The sequence below is a fragment of the Marmota flaviventris genome, chromosome 16 (genome assembly GCF_047511675.1).
Source record: "Marmota flaviventris isolate mMarFla1 chromosome 16, mMarFla1.hap1, whole genome shotgun sequence".
In the NCBI taxonomy this organism is placed as follows: Eukaryota; Metazoa; Chordata; class Mammalia; order Rodentia; family Sciuridae; genus Marmota; species Marmota flaviventris.
The window spans coordinates 71,577,222-71,598,419 of record NC_092513.1 but is presented as its reverse complement, the minus strand read 5'-3'; positions in this window follow the sequence as shown (position 1 = coordinate 71,598,419).

Genomic DNA, 21,198 nt, shown 5'->3' with positions numbered 1-21,198 from the left:
CTAAAGGCCTGTCCTAGTTGTTGTAAAAAGGAATCTAATTTATACAGCCAGCGATGATGTCCTCCCTGCAGAAGACCCAGTATTTCAGACCCTCAACCTACCAGAGAGGGGGTAGTGGGGCTTTTCCCAGGGAAAATGGCATGATTAGAAATCTAGGGACCCGTTATTCTTCCAACTAGGATAAGATCCTTTTTGTCTATAGTATGATAAAAGTATCAACTGGCAGAACCGAGTACTGGGACAGGACCTAAGCCCCAACTCCATTTTTCCTAAGGAGGTTGCTACAAGGCAGAGAAAGAGAACTCGCTTGCCCACGGGTAGATTGATGGGTGGGCTCTGCCTCAGAGTGGTCAGACCACATCGAGAAGTTACCTCAGCCGGGGAGCCAAGGAGCAACCAAGCTACCAAGCGAGGTATTTTTCATGCATCAGTTTACTGAAGACTGTGATGTATCAATCACCTCGAACAACACGGCCTGTGGACAGGCCGCCTCCCCTAATGGCTTCTGCTTCTGTAACACGCTTCCTGCTGCAGACCCCTACCCAAAGCCTTCAGTCAGGGAGGTTTTTTAAACCCCCCAATGACAGAACAGGTCTGAGATGAAACCAAATGGCCTATCAATGTTGCAGGAAATTGAATCGGGGTTCCGACTTTGGGGCAGAGACCCTCTGCGCCCTCCCCACCGCTGAGCGGCTGAGCTTTACACAGCAGCTGTGCTATCAGTTTGTGACTGGCTGACAGTGTCCCGGTGACTATGACAGAGATGGTGTACAGGACCCCAGGAAGAGAGCAAAGTGACAGAGCATGCGTATGTCTCTTTCACTCACCCTTCCCGCGATCCCTCTGCAGGCCACCAGGATGAAACCAGGGTTTCAAGATGAGCTTAGACTGCCCACTTCACCAATGTCCTCTGGGCTCCTGTCTCGAAAATTCTGAAGAACAAAATCTACAATCACTGAATAGAAAAGTAGTGGGCTGCCACTCTTGCCCTGTTCTCCAGGCGCCACTCCACTGCCACCAACCCACTTTCGCTCACCTGCCACCACTACTGCTGCCCCTGCAGCCCAGAGGTCCACTGGCTTGGGGCCTGCAGGTTTGGTTGCACACGGCCACCTCCATCCTGGACACGGATCACTGGTCAGGTCAGTGCCTGGACGGCCAGGGTCTTCCAGCAGGTTTGCCGCCACCACCATCTCAGGATGCAGTCACCTCTGTCGGGGGACACCAGCCAGGAACTGGAAGTCCAATGCCAGGGGTTCCTACAGGTTTGGCTGCGCTTGGGGTCTTCTTGTTGGGAAGGCTGGTGACCACCATCTCGCTACTGCTTCGCAGGGTCACTCCGCAGAGTGAGCATATCCCCAGTGATCTCTGCAAACTGGACCAGCACTGAGATCTTGCAAAGTGCTGAGCCTGGGCCATCTGAAACTCAGATCCATGGGCAGTGACTGGGTCTTCCTGGGTCTGGCTCTGGCAATCCTGTGAAAAGTCAAGACAGGCTGAGAAACTTTTCTACTCTGACAGGAACAGTTGTTTAGTGCTTCATCAGATTTTTCTTTTTTCTTCTAACATCTCTACCATATCTGAAACCAGGTATTTTTCATGCATCAGTTTACTGAAGACTGTGATGTATAAAATGGTATTTTTCAGTTTTGTTGTGTATTCTCATATTTTTAATTTTTGTTTCTTTGTACACATTTTTCCTCTTGCTTGTCTGTTTTCCTAGATTCTGTCTTTTCTCCTGCTAATAGCCAATCTCTACCCATTCTTCTTCTACTTCCTATGGATTTTTACTTCTGGCTTCTCTCCTCCCTCATGGACATCAGATCCTATACCACTCCCCCCCCCCAGTACAGAGGATTAAATGCAGGGGTGCTTAACCACTCAGCCACACCCCCAGACCACTATACCACTTCTGTCCTCTGTCCACCATTTGAAATTGTAAACCCTTTCAGCAAATTTACTGTATATATTATAGACAATAGTTAAACTCATAATTTATTGTAAGTAATCTGTGGACATCTTAATAGGAACTAGTGAGTTTGGGGACTATATTTTGTTTGGGTAGTGTTGATATTGGTCTCCCACTTAAAACAAGGCACTAGAAACCTTCAGGAATACTGTGAGTCTGTGCTGCCCCAGATCCATACTGCTAGGTGGGAAAACACAAAAACGAAAACAAGGGGAAAAGCACCCCAAACAAACCAAGATGCCCCAATAACAGAATCCACTGACAACACAGTAGAAGAAATGCCACAGAAAGGAGTTTAGAATGTACATAGTCAGACCAATCTGCAAAGTAAACCAGAGTATAAGGAGTGAAATCAAAGAGAAAATATAGAAAGTGAAAAATCACCTCAATAAAGAATTAAGGATTGTGAAAAAAAAAAAAACAGAAATCCTTGAAATGAAGGAATCAATAAACCAAATTATAAATTCAATGGAAAGAATCACCAACAGATTAGACCACTTGGAAGACAAGAACCTCAGGCAATGAAGGCAAATATATAATCTTGAAAATAAAGTTGACCATGCAGAGAAAATGGTAAGAAACCATGAACAGAACTTCCAAGAATTATGGGATAACATGTTAAGACCAAATTTAAGTGTTATCGGGAGAGATGAAGGACCAGAGCTACAAGCCAAAGTAATGTACAATCTTTTCAATGACAATATTTTCAATAATAATCAGAAAATTTGTACAATCTTTTCAATAATATCAGAAAATTTCCCAAACCTAAAGAACATGGAAAATCATATGTAAAAGGCTAACTGGACCCCAAATGTACAAAATTACAGCAGACCCACACCAAAATACATTATAATAAGAATGACTAACACAAAAAGATAAAATCTTAAAGGCCGTGAAAGGAAAAAATCAAATTCCCTATAGAGGGAAATCAATTCGGATTTCAACTGATTTCTCAACCCAGACCCTCAAAGCTAAGAAGAAAGTCCTGCAATATATTTCAAGCTCTGAAAGAAAGTAGATACCAACCAAGAATTTTATGTTCAGCAAAATCTTCAGATCTTTAGATGAAATAAAAACATTCCATAATAAAAGTTAAAAGAATTCACAACTAGAAAGCCTACACAACAGAACATTCTCAACAAAATATTCCATCAGAATGAAGTGGAGGGGAGTGACAACCAGCAAAGGGAAGAACTACACTAAAGGAACAGCCAATCAACAGAGAAACTAAATCAAATTTAAAACTAGAAATAAACCAAAATTACCAGAAATACAAATCATATCTAAATAATAACCCTGAATGTTAACAGGCTAAATTCATCAATCAAAAGACAAAGACACATCAAAGAAAGAAAACTTCAGACTAATATCCCTGATGAACATAGATGCAAAAAATTCCCATTAAAATTCTAGCAAATCACATACAAAAAAAAAACGTTTAAAAGGGGCCAGGGTTGTAGCTCAATGGTGGAGCACTTTCCTAGAATGTGTGAGGCACTGGGTTCAATCTCCAGCACCACATAAAAATAAATAAATAAAATAAAGGTATTAATGCCATCTACAACTAAAAAAAAAATTTTTTTAAAGATACTGCACCACGATCAAGTAGGTTTCATCCCAGGGATGAAAGGTTGGTTCAATAAATGGAAATCAATAATATAATTCATCACATGCAGAAAAAGCACTTCACAAAATACAGCACCCCTTCATATTCAAAACACTAGTAAAACTACGGTTAGTAGAAACACACCTCAACACCGTAAAAGCTATCTATGCTAAGCCCAAGGCCAACATCATTCTAAACAGAGAAAAATTAGAAGCATTCCCTCTAAAAATTGGTACAAATCAAAGGGCATGCCCTCTTTCACCACTTCTATTCCACATAGTCCTTGAAACACTGGCCAGAGCAGACTGGATAAATGATACACCCAAGAAAAGAAGAAATCAAACTATCACTATTTGCACCTATGACATAATTCTATACATCCAAAAAATTCCACCAGAGAACTTCTAGAACTTATGAAGGAATTCAGCAATGTAGCAGGTTATAAAATCAACACCCATAAATCAAACACATTCCTGTGCATCAGTGATGAATATGTGCTGAAAAAGAAATGAGGAAAACAACCCCATTCACAATAGCCTCAAAAAAAAAAAAGTACTTGGGAATCAATCTAACAAAAGAGGTAAAAGACCTCTACAATGGAAAATACAGAACACTAAAGAAAAATTGAAGAAAACTGTAGAAATGGAAAGAATATTGTCAAAATGGCCATACTACCACAGTGTAATACAGATTTAATGCTATTCCTATTAAAATCCCAATGACATTCGTCACAGAATTAAAAAAAGCAATCATGAAATTCATTTGGAAAAATAAGAGACCCAGAATAGTCAAAGCAATCCTTATCAAGAAGAGCAAAGCAGGAGGCATCACAATACCAGACCTTAAACTGTACTTCAGGGCTATAGTAAAGAAAATTGAATGGGATTGTTACCAAAATAGACAAGTAGGCCAATGGTACAGAACAAAGGACACTGAAGACAAACCCTTGTAAATAGTTATCTCTTACTAGACAAAGGCACCAAGATCATTCACTGCAGAAAGGACAGCCTCTTTAGCAATGGTGCTGGGAAAACTGGAAATCCACATGTAACAACAAAATGAATTAAACCCCTCTCTCTCACCCTGCACAAAAGTCAACTCAAAGTGGATCAAAGACGTAGGCATGAGAACAAAGACCCTGCAGGATAATAGAAGAAAAAGTAGGCCCAATCTTCACCATGTTGGCCGATGATATGACTTCCTTAACAAGACTCCTAAACGGGGTGGATTTAAACTAAAAAGCTTCTTCTCAGCAAAGGAAACAAATAACAGCATGATGAGAGACCCTATAGAATGGGAAAAAATCTTTACCACATGCACCTCAGAGAGCTCATTAATCCCCAGGATATATAAAGAACTCAAAAAATTTCACACCAAAAAAACAAACAACCCCATCAATAACTGGGCTAAGGAATTGAACAGACACTTCACAAAGAAGAAATACAACCGATCAACAAATGAATGAAAAAAATGTTCAACATCTTTAGCAATTAGAGAAATGCAAATCAAAACCAAGATTTCACCTTACCCCAGTTGGCATGGCAATTATCAAGAATACAGACAATAAGTGCTGGGGAGGGGGAGGCACACACATACATTGCTGGTGGGAGTGAAAACTGGTACAACCACTATGGAAAGCAGTATGGAGTAGTCCTCAGAAAACTTAGAATGGAACCACCTGACCCAGCTACTCCACTCCTCAATTTATAGCCAAAGGACTTAAAATCAGCATACCACAGTGACACAGCCACATCAATGTTCACAGCAGCTCAATTCACAATAGCTAAGCTATGGAACCAACTATATGCCCTTCAACAGATGAATGAATAAACAAAGTGTGGTATATATACACATGATGGCATATTAACCTTAAAGAAGAATGAAATTTGCCTATAAATGGATGGAGCTAGAGAATTCATGCTAAACAAAATAAGCCAATCCCAAAAAACCAAAGGCCAAATGTTTTCTCTGATATGCAGATGCTAATTCACAATGAGGTAGAGGCTGGGAAAAACAGAGTTACTATAGATTAGGTAGAGGAGAGTGAAGGGAGGAGAGGCGGTACCGATATAGGAAGGCTAGTAGATTGAATCAGACATTATTACCTGCTGTACAAATATAACTATATGACTGGTGGGATTCTACATCATGTACAATCCAAAGAATGAGAAATTATACTCCATCTACATATGATGTATCAAAATACATTCTACTGTCATGTATAACTAATTACAACAAATTTTTAAAACTTGGTTAAAGCATTGTATATTTAAAATTTAAAAAAAAAAAAAAAAGTAAACTTAGCAGGATTTACTTAAGCGACAAGAGCTAGAACTCCCACCACGCGGGAGGGGTCTGATAGCAGAAAAACCCATTTTGGTGTGCCAGCTTAGGAGTGTAAGTATGGTTCTGAGTAGGCCATGGAGTAAAACGTATGTTGAAAAAATATCAAGGCTTCCATCCAGGGTTCACCCCACCTTCCTCCCTGTGACTTCCATCTGGGTTCACCCTACCTTCCGTTTTTCACCTCAGGGACAAAGGAGTTGGCTGGAGGTATTCCAGGTGAGCCTCAAGGTCTTTTTACATTTGAAATAGGCTTGATGGTGCTCACGAGTTGTGGTTCTTGTGTCTGAATAAGACTAACCATTGATAATTCGCCATTTTCTCCAATCTGAAATTTTTTTTTTTTTTTTACAAAACCACAGTGCGCATGTAGGGACTCACGTATTGAAGGTCAGTTGTAAATTGTCCTGATCAATCTATTGAAAGGAAAATGCATGCCAGCTTCACAGGCGAGACCAGTGCAGTTGCACAGGGTCCCCTGCTTTTAAAAAGGTCCTGTGCTTTAATTATCTGAGGTTCTTGTCTTAAAATTCAGGAATTTAAAAAAAAATTAGCTTGAATTAAGTTGCACTTGGTTTTGTGTCTTATAAATGAAGTCTGATGGGAAAATGGAGGCTGTGCCAGGAGGCCTGGAGCCTGGGAACATGCAGTTTGACTTCCCCCACCCTCACTGGATGAGTGTTGACATTTATTTTTGGTTTGGTTTTGGTTTTTCCGACAGAAGATTGGATTGAGGAGTGCTTTACCACTGAGCTAGATCCCCATTCCTTCTTTTTTTCTTTTTTTAAGACATGGTTTAATCAAATTGCTGAGGCTGGCCTCAAATTGTGATCCTCTTGCCTCAGCCTCCCAGAGAGTTGCTGGAATTAGAGGCATGTGCCGCCATGCCCTTGCAACATTGATTTATTCTTTAACCAAAATTACAAACTGGTCATTTCAATCATTAACAAACATTAGAGCACCAACTATGTGCAAACATTGTGGATACAACTGTAAAAACCATAGTCCCTGCCTTCTGTCACACTTACAGGGGTGTAAAAAAATACACCATATTTTAAACCATTTCAAAGTTTTAAACACAGGTTTTAGAAGAAACAAAGAACATGCATTGAGGCATTCAAAGTCTTAGCATATTATGAACATCACCTACCAAATCCACGGGGAGCAACATCAGTAATGCACAAAATTTTAAAGCAGTTCTAACACCATCAGGGACAACACAGGTGACCTATGACCAGTCATCAACACAGTCCTGTAATTCCAAGTTGACTCAGAATGAAGAAAAAAAATGCAAGGTCTAAATACTTTTTGACGAGAATTATGTTGTTATAAAGCCATACTCATAAACCTTAGCAGAGAAAGGGAAAACGGATGATGCCTCTCTGAAACTTATGCAGTTATGGGAATGCAGCCTTCAGGAAAGGCACGAGCAAAGTTCCCTGGAGGAACATCTCATCTGTGCACACTTGGGCCACCAGGAAAGTGTCTTGCTACTGCGTGAGAGGATTTCGAGGTCCTGACTGACGACAGAAAAAAGGCTAAAAGGAGAACCCGCTAGAGTGTACACTGCTCCTCTACACCAAAAACTATCAAAACCCTCAACTCTGAAATGCAGTAACAACAACAGGACCCCGCCCTCTCAGAGCACAGAGTCCCAGGGGCTGTGACCACCACCCCAGCTCCTTTGACAATAAGACGTCTGGGAAGAATGGAGAAGCACTTTAGACTGAGAAAAGTCCTCCCGAATGAGGAAAAACCCGCTTCAGCACCACAGTCATACCCGAGAAGCAGACCTTCCTGCTGCGGTCACCCTGTCCCTCTGGTTCCAGGCTTCCGCCTGATCTATGACACAGCCCTGCTCCCTGCGCACACACGCCCACGAACCAGACCCACAGGAAAAGACTGGAGAGTGTGAGCCTGAGCACCCCTTTTATAGGCTCTGTATTCAAATGAGGGCTCCTGGAAGACTCATTCTGATTGGAGGAGAGGAAGCTTACAGGTCTACTCTGATTGGATAATTTTCTAGTGGGCACCGACCAATCAGAAAATGAAAGATGAAGCTCCCTGGACCAATAATACCTTCGCTAAGCCTCCGCCTGCCCTGCTCCTCTCCCTACGAGTTAATTCTGACGTTTTTTTTCAGATTTTTTTCCCCTTAATCCTTACTCAGCACAATTCATATAATGCCGCAGTCCGGCTGCAGCAGAATAATCAGGGGGGTGACGAATAACTTGTGTACGTTGATACAGCAGGAGTGGAAGCCGTTTATTGCAGGACAGGAGCAGTACTTATACATTCCACACAGCTTATCTAATTAGCATAAACTAGATACATCAGTCAACCAATAAGGAATCTCCACACTTAATGGCTCGCTTTTGTTACTTCTCAAACCACTCCCTCTGGCATTTTGCCAGGCACCATCCAGACTTGTTTACGAACTCTAACATTCCCCTGGCAAAATGCCAGGTGTTATTTTTGACTTGTTTACAGACTCTAACAATATAAATAGAAGCATTCAAAAAAAAAAAAAAAATACCAAAATGTTGGAAGTGCTTTAGCCTCACTCAAATATTACTGCAAGTCATATGCTTTATGCCTCTGTATATCTACTGTATATCTGCTATGATGAAATGTCTGTACATATAGTCTGCCTATTTTTATTTCTTTTATTTTTTTTCTTTTAGTTAGCTTTTAGGAATTCTTTGTACATGGTAGGTACAAGTCCTTGTCAGATACATGATGTCCCCTCACTTTCTCCTGAACAAACTTTCTCCCTTTTCCTTGGACATTGTCTGTTACTTTGTTATTTTTTAACAGAGTCCAACTATTATTTTTTTTCCCTGTTGGGAATGCTTTGAGCATTGCATCTAAAACTTATTTCCAAATTCAAAGTCATCCTTGTTTTCTATAGTCGTAAGGCTTTCCTACTCTGCTTTTAGGTATACAATTCATTTTGAAATGAAGTTCATGTAGGTGTAAAAGAAAAAAAAATATGTATCTAAGTCCACTTTTTTTTTTAACTATTGTTATGGGGAGCCACTTCAGAAAAGTCTGAATTAAAATCAAAGAGAGCTTTATTGACCTGGCCAGAGACTGTCACCCACCCATAGAGACTGAAGCTCTGTGGGACAGCAGCAACTTCCTGGCCTCTGTCTTGGGAATTTTAAGGATGAAAACCACAACTCAGGGACTTTCCTTAGTATCATGCAAGCAAGCCAATTGTAGAAGCTAAGGCAGCAATTAGCACAGCAACTCAAGACAGTCGCATCTTGGGTTTGAGCAGGTGTTAGACAACCATATCCTGTGTTTGGGCAGGTGGTTAGTGGGGACGAGAATCGACTTCAAAGTTCTGGGTCACCAAGACCACCATATCCTGGGTTGAGTACATTTTATCTGGTACAAAGTACAAAAAACAATATATGACAAGAAAACAGCTTTCATTTCAGTTTCTCAGAATCAGCTCTTATAACAGTTTTTTATAGAAGGCGGAAAAATGGAGTCTTAGGCCTGCCTATGACAGTTCTTACTTTATAATTGTCTTATCTCACTTATCAAAATCTTATATCTATAATCTATATTGTTACTAATCTATAACCTGTAACTTACACTCTTATTGATTGTATTTATCAGTTCACACCACAACACTCTTAGGTATACAATTCATTTTGAAATGAAGTTCCTGTAGGCGTAAAAGGAAAAAAAGGTGTCTAGGTCCACTTTTTAACTATCCATGTCCAGTTGTTCCAGACTATGGATATTCATGCATCTTCAGCTGTGTTCTGAGATTTAACTAAATTACTTGAACACAGATTGTCCTTTTCAAGTCTTCTTTTATATTTTGATGTATGGGACTGGAACAGCAGTTCATCTGGGAATAGTTTTTTCCCATTTTAAATCAGGACCCTCCTTCATGTTCTCCCTTTTAATGCCCCATGAATGACGAGGGGTTCCATTATGGCCACAGGAGAGAGGATTGTCTGGACTCTTCTTGAGCTCTGAGGATTGCTCTCTCTGATTCTTGTGGGGTATTCCCCAGGCCCAGGGAGTTTCCCCCATTCACTGCTGACCAGTCCTCAGCTGAAACACTCAAGGCCCCTGCAGACCTGGACTCCTCTCTCTCTCTCTCTCTGCATCCTTCCCTATCCAGGGCTCTGCAAGCTGCAGGTGCCTGTCCTTCCCAGCATGAAAACTGTGTCCGCTGTCCAGGGCCTCAGTCCCTGTGGGTGGCAGCCATTCTCCAGGGGTGAGCTGTGAAGACCATGGATCTCACCTGGTTTGTTTTCCATATCTTGAGGGGACTTTGGTGACTGAGAATAAGAAGATAAAAATAATTGAGAGAATATGGAAAAGAATACATCACATTAGAAAAATAAATAAACACTAAGAACAAATCAAACATCAGAAATAAAATAAAATCATAGGAAGTGATGCAAATCTTTCTATAATAACATTGAATGTAAATGACCCTAATTCACCAATAAAAGACATAGAATGGAAAAGTGGATTACAAAGCAAGCTCCAGTTGTATGTTGTCTCCTTTCAGGCAAAGACATAAACAGACTGAAGGTGAAAGAAAGGAAAATGATATTCCTTGCAAATGGAACCTGAAAATTAGCAGGAGTAGCTTGTTTTCTATGATCAGACAAAGCAAACTTCAAGTCAAAATTAAACAGACATACAAGGTCATTACATAGAGGGGACGGGAAAATTAGAAGAAGATACAATGATTGTCAGTATATTCTGAATGTCAGGGCACCCAGTAACAAAACAAACATTACTTGATAAAAAGGGACTGATGGACCCCAATAGTGGATGATTTCCACATACCATCCTCACGGACAGATCATACAGATTAAAAGTCAATACAGACACGTCAGATTAAACTTCACTAAGACCAATTGGACTTGATAGATACTTACAGAATATTTCATCCAGCAACAACTGAATATCCTTTCTTTTCAACTATGGAACTTTCTATAAAATTGATCATGTTAGGTCATTAAGCGAGTCTTAGCAAATACAAAAAAAAAAAAAGAAAGAAAGAAAGAAAAAAATATAGAAATTTATTCTTCACTTTTTTCCAGACCATAATGGAATTAGGTGATAAATCAACATGAAAAATGACAGAGGGGCTGGGGATACAGCTCAGTTGGTAGAGTGTTTGCCTCACACGCACAAGGCCCTGGGTTCAATCCCCGGCACCACAAAAAAAATAGTAATAATAAGTAAGGAAAGAAAGAAACTATACAGATTTGTAGAAATCAAGCACTCTCCTTTTGCATGATGAGTGGGTCATTAAAGAAATTAAGGGAGAAATTTTTAAATTCTCATAATCAAATGAAGATGGAAATACAACATTTTGGAATCTCTCAGACATTGACAGTCCTAAGAGGAGAGTTTATAGTATATATGTTTTAAAAAAAAATCTCAAATGAACAGCCTTATGCATTTTAGGAAAACAAGGACAAAACATTCATAAAAATAAGAGGAAATAATAAACATTAGAGCTGAAATTTTAAAAATAGAAACTAAAAGAATACAAAGGATCAATGAAACAGAGTTGATTCTTTGAAAACAGAAACAAGATTGATAAACTCCTAGACAAAGTAATTAAAAGAGAGAAAGGAGACCCAGATTAATAAAATTAGAGATGAAAATGGGGATATTACAATGGTCACAACTGAAATCCATAAAAGTATTAGGGATTATTTGAAAATTTATATTCCAACAAATTGAAATTTGGAAGAAATGGACAAATTTCTGGACACATACCATCTACCAAAATCAAACCAAGAGGGCATAGAAAACCTAAACTGACCAATAACAAACCATGACATTAAAGCCTTTATAAAAAGTTCCCAACTAGGAAAAATCCAAGGGACAGGTTCACAGCAAAATTTTAACAGACCTTAAAGAAGAACTAATACCAATACTCCTCAAATTATTCTATGAAAGTGAAAGGGGTGGACCACTTCAGACTCATTCTATGAAGACTGTGTTACTGATACCAAAACCAGATAAGGATACTTCAAGAAAACTACAGATCAGTGTCACTAATAAACATAGATGAAAAAAAAAAAAAAATCCTCAACAAAATATTATCAAATTAACATCAACAACACACTTAAAAAATCATACACCATGATCAAATTGGTTTCATCCCAGGGATGCAAGCCTGGTTCAATATACCCTATGAATAAAAACAAGGGGGGAAAAATAAGTTATCCTCTTGAAAAACATGCAGCCTTCAATACAATCCAATGCCATTTCAAGATAAACATCCTGAAGAAACTGGGGATAGAAGGAAATTAACTCAATATAACAGAGTTTACATGTGATAAATCCAAAGCCAACAGCATACTGAATGGGGGAAAAAAACTGAACATACTTCCTCTAATATCAGGAAAAAGATAAGAATGTCCATTCTCACCACATATTACACACAGTAATTGAAGTTTTAGCAAATAGGCAAAAGAAAGAAAAGGATATGAATAGAAATGGAAGAAGTCAAATTATCTCTACTTGCATATGATATAATCCTATACTTAGGAGACCCTAAAGGTTCCACTGGAAGACTTCCAGAAATGATAAACAAATTCAGTCGAGTAACAGGATACAAAATCAATATACAAAAATCAATAGCTTTGTTGAGCTTGGTTTACACACCTCTACTCCCAATGGCTCAGGAGGCTGAGGTAGGAGGATCGCAAGTTCAAAGTCAGCCTCAGCAACTTAGTAAAGCCCTAAGCAACTTGGCAAGACTCTATCTAAAAATAAAAAATAAAAAGGGCTAGGGATGTGGCTCAGCAGTTAAGTGCCCTTGAATTCAATCCCTGATACAAAAAAAAAAAAATCAATAGCCTTCCTACACACTATTAATGAATCTACTGAAAAATCAGGAAAAGGACTGACTCCATGGTAGAGCTCCTGCCTGGCATGTGTGAGGCCTTGGGTTCAATCCTCAGCACCTAATAAAATAAATAAAATAAAGGTATTGTGTCCATGTATAACTAAAAAATATATTTTAAAAAATCAGGAAAATGATTCCATTCACAGTAGCCTCAGGGAAAAAAAAAAGAGAAGCTCAGAAAGAAACCTAACTAAAGAGGTGAAAGCCCTCTACAATGAAAAATTATAGAATACTGAAGAAAGAAATTTAAGAAGACACAAGAAGATGGAAAGACCTCTCATGTTCAGAGTTAACATTGTTAAAATAGCTATATTATCCAAAGCCATCTACAGGTTCAGTGAATCTCTATCAAAATACCAATGTTATTCTTCACAGAACTAGAAAACTCTAAAATTCACATTGAAGAACAAAAGATCCAGAATAGCCAAAGCAATCCTAAGCAAAAGAGCAATGCTGGAGACATCACTATACCTGACTTCAAATTATACTGCAGAGCCATTAAAAAGTGGTGGGGCTGGGGATGTGGCTCAAGCGGTAGCGCGCTCGCCTGGCATGCGCAGGGCGCTGGGTTGGATTCTCAGCACCACATACAAATAAAGATGTTGTGTCCACCGAAAACTAAAAAATAAATATTAAAAATTCTCTCTCTCTCTCTCTCTCTCTCTCTCTCTTTAAAAAAGGGGGGGAATAAAAATATAAAAATAGACACATGTGGGAGACCAACCTTACACGTGACTGAGTCATACTCCCCGGCTGGGTGCTGAGGCGCTCAATCACAGAAATGTGGCAGAACTCTCCCCACCTTTCTTGGGTGTTAGGGTCGATGTCTGGTGCATGGGTGTGTCTTGCTACAGCCCCATGGGTGAAGCTATGCTCACCTGTTCCTGTGTAATATAACCCCTTGCCCTGTTTCGGAAAGAATCTTCCATGGAAGTGCTTTGTGTGTGTCCCCTTCTCTTATTGTGCCCTTGGGTGTGGCCTACCCAGGTGTCAGTCAACCTGCTGACAGTGGACATCATGAAGATAGACTCAGCCCCCTGAAACCTGACCCCTTGCCTCATTTGAATAGCTTCTCCTCAATAAAAGGGGTCAGCGCATGCTCTCGATCTCTCTCTTCCTGCGGACCCTTAAGGTCAGAGGAGCCGTCACAGTGATCCCAGAGAAAAAGGTATTTGTGTCTCTTGTGTGGTTATGTTGCGCAGCCCAGTTAGCCCAGTTCAACTGGAGTGACCCCTGAGCCTTTTAGTCACGAGAACAGAAACCCGGCAGACACAGACCAATAGAACAGAATAGAAGACACAGAAAACTCCTACACCAGCAATCATCTGATTCTTCACAAAGGTGCCCAAATCACACATGGGAGAAAAGAAAGATTTCTTAACAAGTGGTACTAGGATAACTGGATATCAGTATGTAGAAGAATGAAACTTGACCCTTATCTCCACCCTGAACAAAAGTCAACTCAAAAAGGATCAGCCTGGTACAGTGGTACATGCCTGTAATCCCAGAGGCTAGGGAGGCTGAGGCAGGAGGATCACAAGTTAAAGCCAGCCTCAGCAAAAGTGAGGTGCTAAGCAACTCAGAGAGACCCTGTCTCTAAATAAAATACAATATAGGGCTGGGGATGTGGCTCAGTGGTTGAGTGCCCCTGAGTTCAATCCCCAGTACCCCCCAAAATGATCAAAGACTAAGTAAAAGACTGCAAGCCTGGTTCAACATGCCACATGAATACAACCAAGAGGAAAAAATACATTGTCCTCTTAAAAATGCAGAGAAAGCCTTCAACACAATTCAATGCCATTTCAAGATAAAAATCCTGAAAAAACTAGGAATGGAAGAAGATTAACTCAATATAACAGAGGTTATATGCGATAAATCCAAAGCCAACAACATACTGAATGGAGAAAAAACTGAAATCTTTCAAATAGTTCCTATTTGAAAAACTTTGCAACCATAGAAGAAAAAATAGAGGAAATACTTCAACATGTAGGCACAGGCAAAGATTTCCCAAATAAGACCCTATAGCTTAGAGAATAAGAAAAAGGATTGATAAATAGGATGGCGTCAAATTAAAAAGCTTCTACACAGCAAAAAAACAGAGTGGAGAAACAACTGAAAAAATGGAAGAAATCTTTGCCAGCTACTTTTCTGACAGAGGGTTACTGTCCAGAACACCTAGAGAATTCAAAAACCTCCACATTAAAAAATCAAATAGTCCAATCAATAAACAGAGATGAATTGAACAGACACTTCCCTAAAGAAGTAGTGCGAATGGCCAACCTTTTTTTTTTTTTCAACAATTGAAAAAAAAAAGTTCAACATCTTCAGCCACTTGATTTGACTTGCAGATCAAACTACACTGAGATTCCCTCTCCAGTCAAATGACAGGCTTCAAGAATACAAGTAGCAACGCTGGCAAGGACTCCTCGGGGGCAGGGGTTGGGGGATGGGGGACCTCTTATACACTGTTGGTGGGAATGTAAATCAGTGCATTCACTATGGAAATAAGTATGGAGGTTCCTCAAAAAGCTAAAAGTAGGCTGGCTTTGTGGCTCAGTGGCAGAGCTCTTGCCTGGCATGTGTGAGGCACTGGGTTCAGTAACCAGCACCACATAAAAAAACTAATTAAACAAAATACAGATGTTGTGTCTGTCTACAATTAAAAATAAAAATTTTTAAAAAAAATTTTTTAAAAAGCCAAAAGTAGACCTACCACATGATCCAGTTATACCACTTCTTGGTATTTATCCAAAAGAATTAAAGTCAGCTTACTTCAGAAATCCATACTTATTCATGTTTATCACAGCATAATTCACAATAGCCAAGTTATTGGACCAGCCAAGGTGTCTGTCAACATGTAATTCATAATAGCCTTGGTCTAGCGGTGCATCCAGACACCTGGCAGAGTTGAAGAGATGTGAGACAGGAGGGAGTTTTGAAGGCTGATGGATCTGTTCTACACCTTCATGATGGTGGAGGTTATGTAGCTGTATGCTTTTGTCAAAACTAACAGGACTGTGCCCTTTCAGAACAATTTAACCCTATTCCTAGGAATTGCACTGCCTAAATTATTCAGCAACAAATTTTAGAAATTTTCAAAACTTAAAAGAAGAGTGATTATTATCCCACATCCTTACTTTTGAGCTATGGCTTCTTGCAGAGCTGCAGCCTGTTCATTGACCTCACCATGGCGTTTTCCCCGGCAGGTGGCCGGGATGATCCTCTGGTGTTGGCTTTGCCTCCCTGGGTCCTCCTTCAGCAGCCCCTGGGAGCTGTCCTGTAGCCACGGCCCTGGGTTCGCAGGCTTAATCAAAGAGATGGTGAGTTTGCTTTTCCCTTCTTATCGATCCTTGATGACTCTTACTAGATTTTCATTTAATAAAATAATGATTGATACTTTGCAGAAAGAAAATTCCACATAGGCATATTTACTTGCATTTGAAACCCGGAGGGACGTATTTGGCATGAATAAATGGGCCACTGGGCATCCATCTCGGTACAATCTTCACGAGCTTTGAAACAAATTATACCCGACTTGGAGTGTTGTGCTTTCAGTATAATCATTTCAACATCTGATTGTTTACTGAGAGTGTAGGGTCTGCCATGTCCTTTGGTTTGCTTTGAGTCTTTTTTTTTTTCCTGCTGTAAGTACACGTTTCTTATACACATTGTCCTAGATTATTTAATTATCCACATTTGGACAAGAAAACAGGCATAAATAAAGCATTTGTAAAAAGATTTTTTTATTATGCTTTAACTTCAACTCCTAGTTTTTTCTTATTATGGTTCACTTCTTTTTTGTAGCATCCATGGAGGAGGAAAAAGCACATAATTGTTGATTCATTCATTCATTTGTGTACGCATATCTTAAAAGGAATATGTTTTCTTTTACAGAATATGTTTTCTTAAACAAAGGTGCAGAAAACAGGCTGTTAGTTTGCCTTGTGTTGCGATTTGGGTAAGGGTGCCCCAAAGATCCCTGTGTTAAAGGCTTGGTCACCAGCCTGTGGCTCTATTTGGAGGGGGCGGGCTATGACCTCAAAGGAGATGATACTGGGGCCCCAGTCCTTCCTCTCTCCTGGTCAGCCACGCATTCCCAAGGATGAACCTGAGTACTTGACAGTGTCCTGTGTTGTTTATTGGACATTGTGCGTCTTTGTTTCCTCATCCCCTGAGTGCAAAATGCCCATCAGCATGGGGTCATATTCAATGCTTCATTATAAAATAGGTTTTATGTTTGACAATTTTGCCCAACTGCAGGGTAAAGTGTTCTGAGCACGTTTAAGGTGGACTAGGCTACACTCTTGATGTTCCATGGGTTAAGAGTATGAAAGGTAATTTTTTCTTGGGACAGGTTGTATCTTTAACTTATGGTGGGTTTGTCAGGACATGGCCCCATCATAAGTCCAGAAGTATCTGCATAAACTAAGTAAAGTCTCATCAGAACTAAAATATATTAATCAAATAAACCTAACAGACATCTGTAAAATATTCCATCTATTGACAATTGAATTCACTTTCTTCTCAGCTGCACATAGAACCTTCTCTAAATACACCATGTTTTAGAACACAAAGCAAATCTTAGCAAATAGGAAAAAATAAAGATAATTCTTTTCATCTTTCAGATCATAATGGAATAAAATTAGAAATCAATAACAAGATTAAAAACAAATCACTTTAACATCTGAAGATTAAATATATACTATATGTATATATGTAATACACATACAATATGTGTGTCATATATATATATAATATATATATATATTATATATATATATATATATATATATATATATATAAAATACACTTTTGAATGAGGAATAGATCATAGAATAAATCAGGGGAGAAGTGAAAAAAACTTTTTTTTTTCCTAGAAAAAACGAAAACAGAAAAACAATTACCAAAACCTCTGGGACAGGGCTGGGGTTGTGGCTCAGTGGTAGAGCACTTGCCTAGCATGGGTTCAATTTTCAGCACCACACATAAATAAATAAAGTCCATTGACAACTAAAAAATATTGAAAAGAAAAAAACCTCTGGGATAATACAAAGGCACTTCTAATAGGAAAGTTTATAACATTCAGTGCTTACATTAAGAGAAACAGATCCCAAATAAATAATCCAATGTTACACTTCAAGGCCCCGGAAAAGCAAGAACAAATTGATTCCAAAATCAATGAAAGACAGATCAGAGCCAAAATTAATGAAATTGAGAACAGTTACAAAAAATATGCAAAGAATCAAAGCAGCAAAGAGTTGGTTCTTTGAAAAGATAAACAAGATTGCTAATCCTTAGCCAAAATAACCAAAAGAAAGAGAGAAGACCCATCAACAAAATCAGAGCTGAAAAAGGAGATATCACCATAGACACTTCATAAATCCAGAGATAATTAGAAATTATTTTGAAAATTTATACTACAATAAAATGAAAAACCTAGAAGATTCTGACAAATTTCTAGTCACTTATGACCTACCTAAAATGAATCACAAGTGCCGCAGTCTGGATGGGCACAAATCACGAGCCACTGAAGCAGGAACAAACTTTATTTCTGAACTCCACCAGCACATTCCACACACTCTCCCGGGAACTCCTCCCGAATGCCACACGGCTGGTCCAGGAACCAGCAGCCCGAAATATCCTTTGGAAATCCCTCCTCCTGCACTTCCCCAACCAATGGGAACTCTCCGGGAATCCCCAGGAATCCCCACGAGAACTCCAACGTAGTGTGAGAACTGCAAAGTAGCGGGGGAGGCCGACAGGGCCTGTCAATCAATACTATTGGCAAAATGCCAGGGGCCATTCTGACTCAGCTGTGGCTCTCAGCACACAAGACTATAGTAAATCTAAACAAGCCAATGTCAAGTAATGAAATTGAAGCAGCAATTAAAAACCTTTCAACAAAGAAAAGTCCAGGACCAGATGGATTCTCAATCGAATTCTACCACACATTTAAAAAACTAACGTCAATCTTTCTTAAATTATTCTATGAAATTGGAAGGGAGGGAACACTCCCATTTATTCTATGAAGGCAATATCACCCTGATACCAAAACCAGACAAAGACCCGTCAAGAGAAGAAAACTACAGGCCCGTGTCCCTGATGAACATAGATGCAAAAATCCTTAATAAAATATTAGCACACCACATTCAAGAATACATGAAGAAGAGAAGACACCATGATCACATGGGTTTCATCCCAGGGATGCAAGGTTGATTTAACACACAAATAAATAACTAGAATTCATCACACACAGAAGAGTAAGGACAAGAATCACACTGTCATCCCAATACATGCAGAAAAATGTTTTTGACAAAATGCTACATCCATACATGTTAAAAAAGCTGGAGAAACTAAGGACAGGAGGAATCTACCTCAATATATAACATATATGACAAACCCAAGGCCAACATGATACTGAATGGAGATAAACTAAAAGCATTTCCTCTCAAAAACAGGAGCAAGACAAGCATGCCCACTTTCACCACTCCAATCCAGCATAGTTCTTGAAACTCTGGCCATAGCAATCAGGCAAGAGAAGGAAATTAAAGAGATACAAATAGAGGAGACGGTAAAGGAGAGAAGAAGCACAAGGGACTGAAACAGAACAAATTATATTTCACCCATATGTGATTGTATCGAAATGAAGCCCATTATTATGTACAGCTCTAATGCTCTAATAAAAAGAAGAACATTGGAATTGCAGCAGCTTATCTAGAAGCATTGCCATTGTTAAATTGTATTAAGTTTAGTCTAAAACTGTCTCCATATACATTTTGTTCATCCTTAAAGTTTCTCCATACAAAGTGAGCTGTAAATCTAATTTATAAAATAGTCTAACCTAGAAGTCACTCTCATAACAACTAGCCAAGACTCAGCCAATCACAGCAGCTGGACCTCCAGCCAGTCAGACGCTGAAAACAGATGAAACAGGACCATCTAAGGCAAATGCCTACCGCAGCCTCCCAGGTCACTCCTGTAGGTCATTTCCTGTTCTCTGGTGATAAATACTGCCTGCACAGAACGGTGAGTTGGAGCAGCCTGAACCATTTTCTGGCTGGACTGCTGGTGGATTCTTGAAACATGTCTTTGCTCAAATAAAGTGCAAAATTCAATTTGTCTATAGTTTTATTAACACCATTAAGATAATGGCACATTTTAAGACATGGCAACAGAAAAAAATCAGTAACTCACTTGGAAGCATGTGTTCTACAGTACGGAGAAGACCTTTCACTGTGAGCCTAGTAAAACATACAAATAGTTGATACAGAAACATTTTTCTACATATTCCCCAGATATAAAGACGTCACACTTATATCAGTGAGTCAGACACTAGGACTTGTGATCGTAACATATAAAAAGGAGCAGATTCTGGCTAAGAAACTGCATTTGACATACCTGGCACAATATGCCACCATGATTTTCTGCAGGCACACAAGAGACCCAGGGAATCACGCAGCACTGCCAAGCTGCCCGTGGCTTCCTTCAACACCTCCCTCACATTTGCCCACAGCGGAGCTTTGCTCAGTTTTCCCATGCACACATTTTCCCTGGATAACACTGGCAGTGAGGATTCTCAGAATTCAGCAAATGTGCTACATTATGGGTGAGAAAAATATTGAAATACTAATCCAATTCGCTAAAACATTTTACTTAAGTTTCCCAGAAAGACATCTTAAAAACGAAGACACAAAGAGACAAGAAATCAACCAAGCCTGTGTTTCATCTTCAGATGCCAGATCCCATGCCCCCATGAGGAGTCACAGCAGAATCCAAGAGGAAAGAGGATCGTTTAGGGAATATTGCCTCCTACGCCCACATTAGGAGGGCAGCAGTGATCTCCATGATTGCTGGGGGGAAAAAGAAAAATTCAGGAACAACTTCTAAAGTAACATTCAAAAAATTTGGATAGGGGCCAGGGCTGTATGGGTATCGTGGTAGAGTACCACATACATGCATAGGTGAATCCCCCGTACCCTAGCCCCACCCCACCCCATACACATGGATAAAAGCTATTTTAGATCACAAAAAAACAAACCTACTACATTCATGAGGATTATGTGCCACCTTATCTTTATCCATACTAGGCTTTCCACGTGCCCTTGGGACTCCTGGCTGGCAGGCCTAGCTCCCCCCAGGGAATCATGAGCTCTCTGAGAGCACAATACAAGCCTTACCCAACTTTGTGGTTGCACACCTAGCACAGCATCTGAAAGATGGCACAAGCTCAGTAAACTGCTATTAACTGATTGAGTATACAATATGATCATCGTTAGGCAGTAAACTTAATTAAACTTAATCTTCCTGAATTATATGATTGGGTTATATTGTTCAAATTCAAGTCAAGAGTCCTGGAGACATCACAGTTTC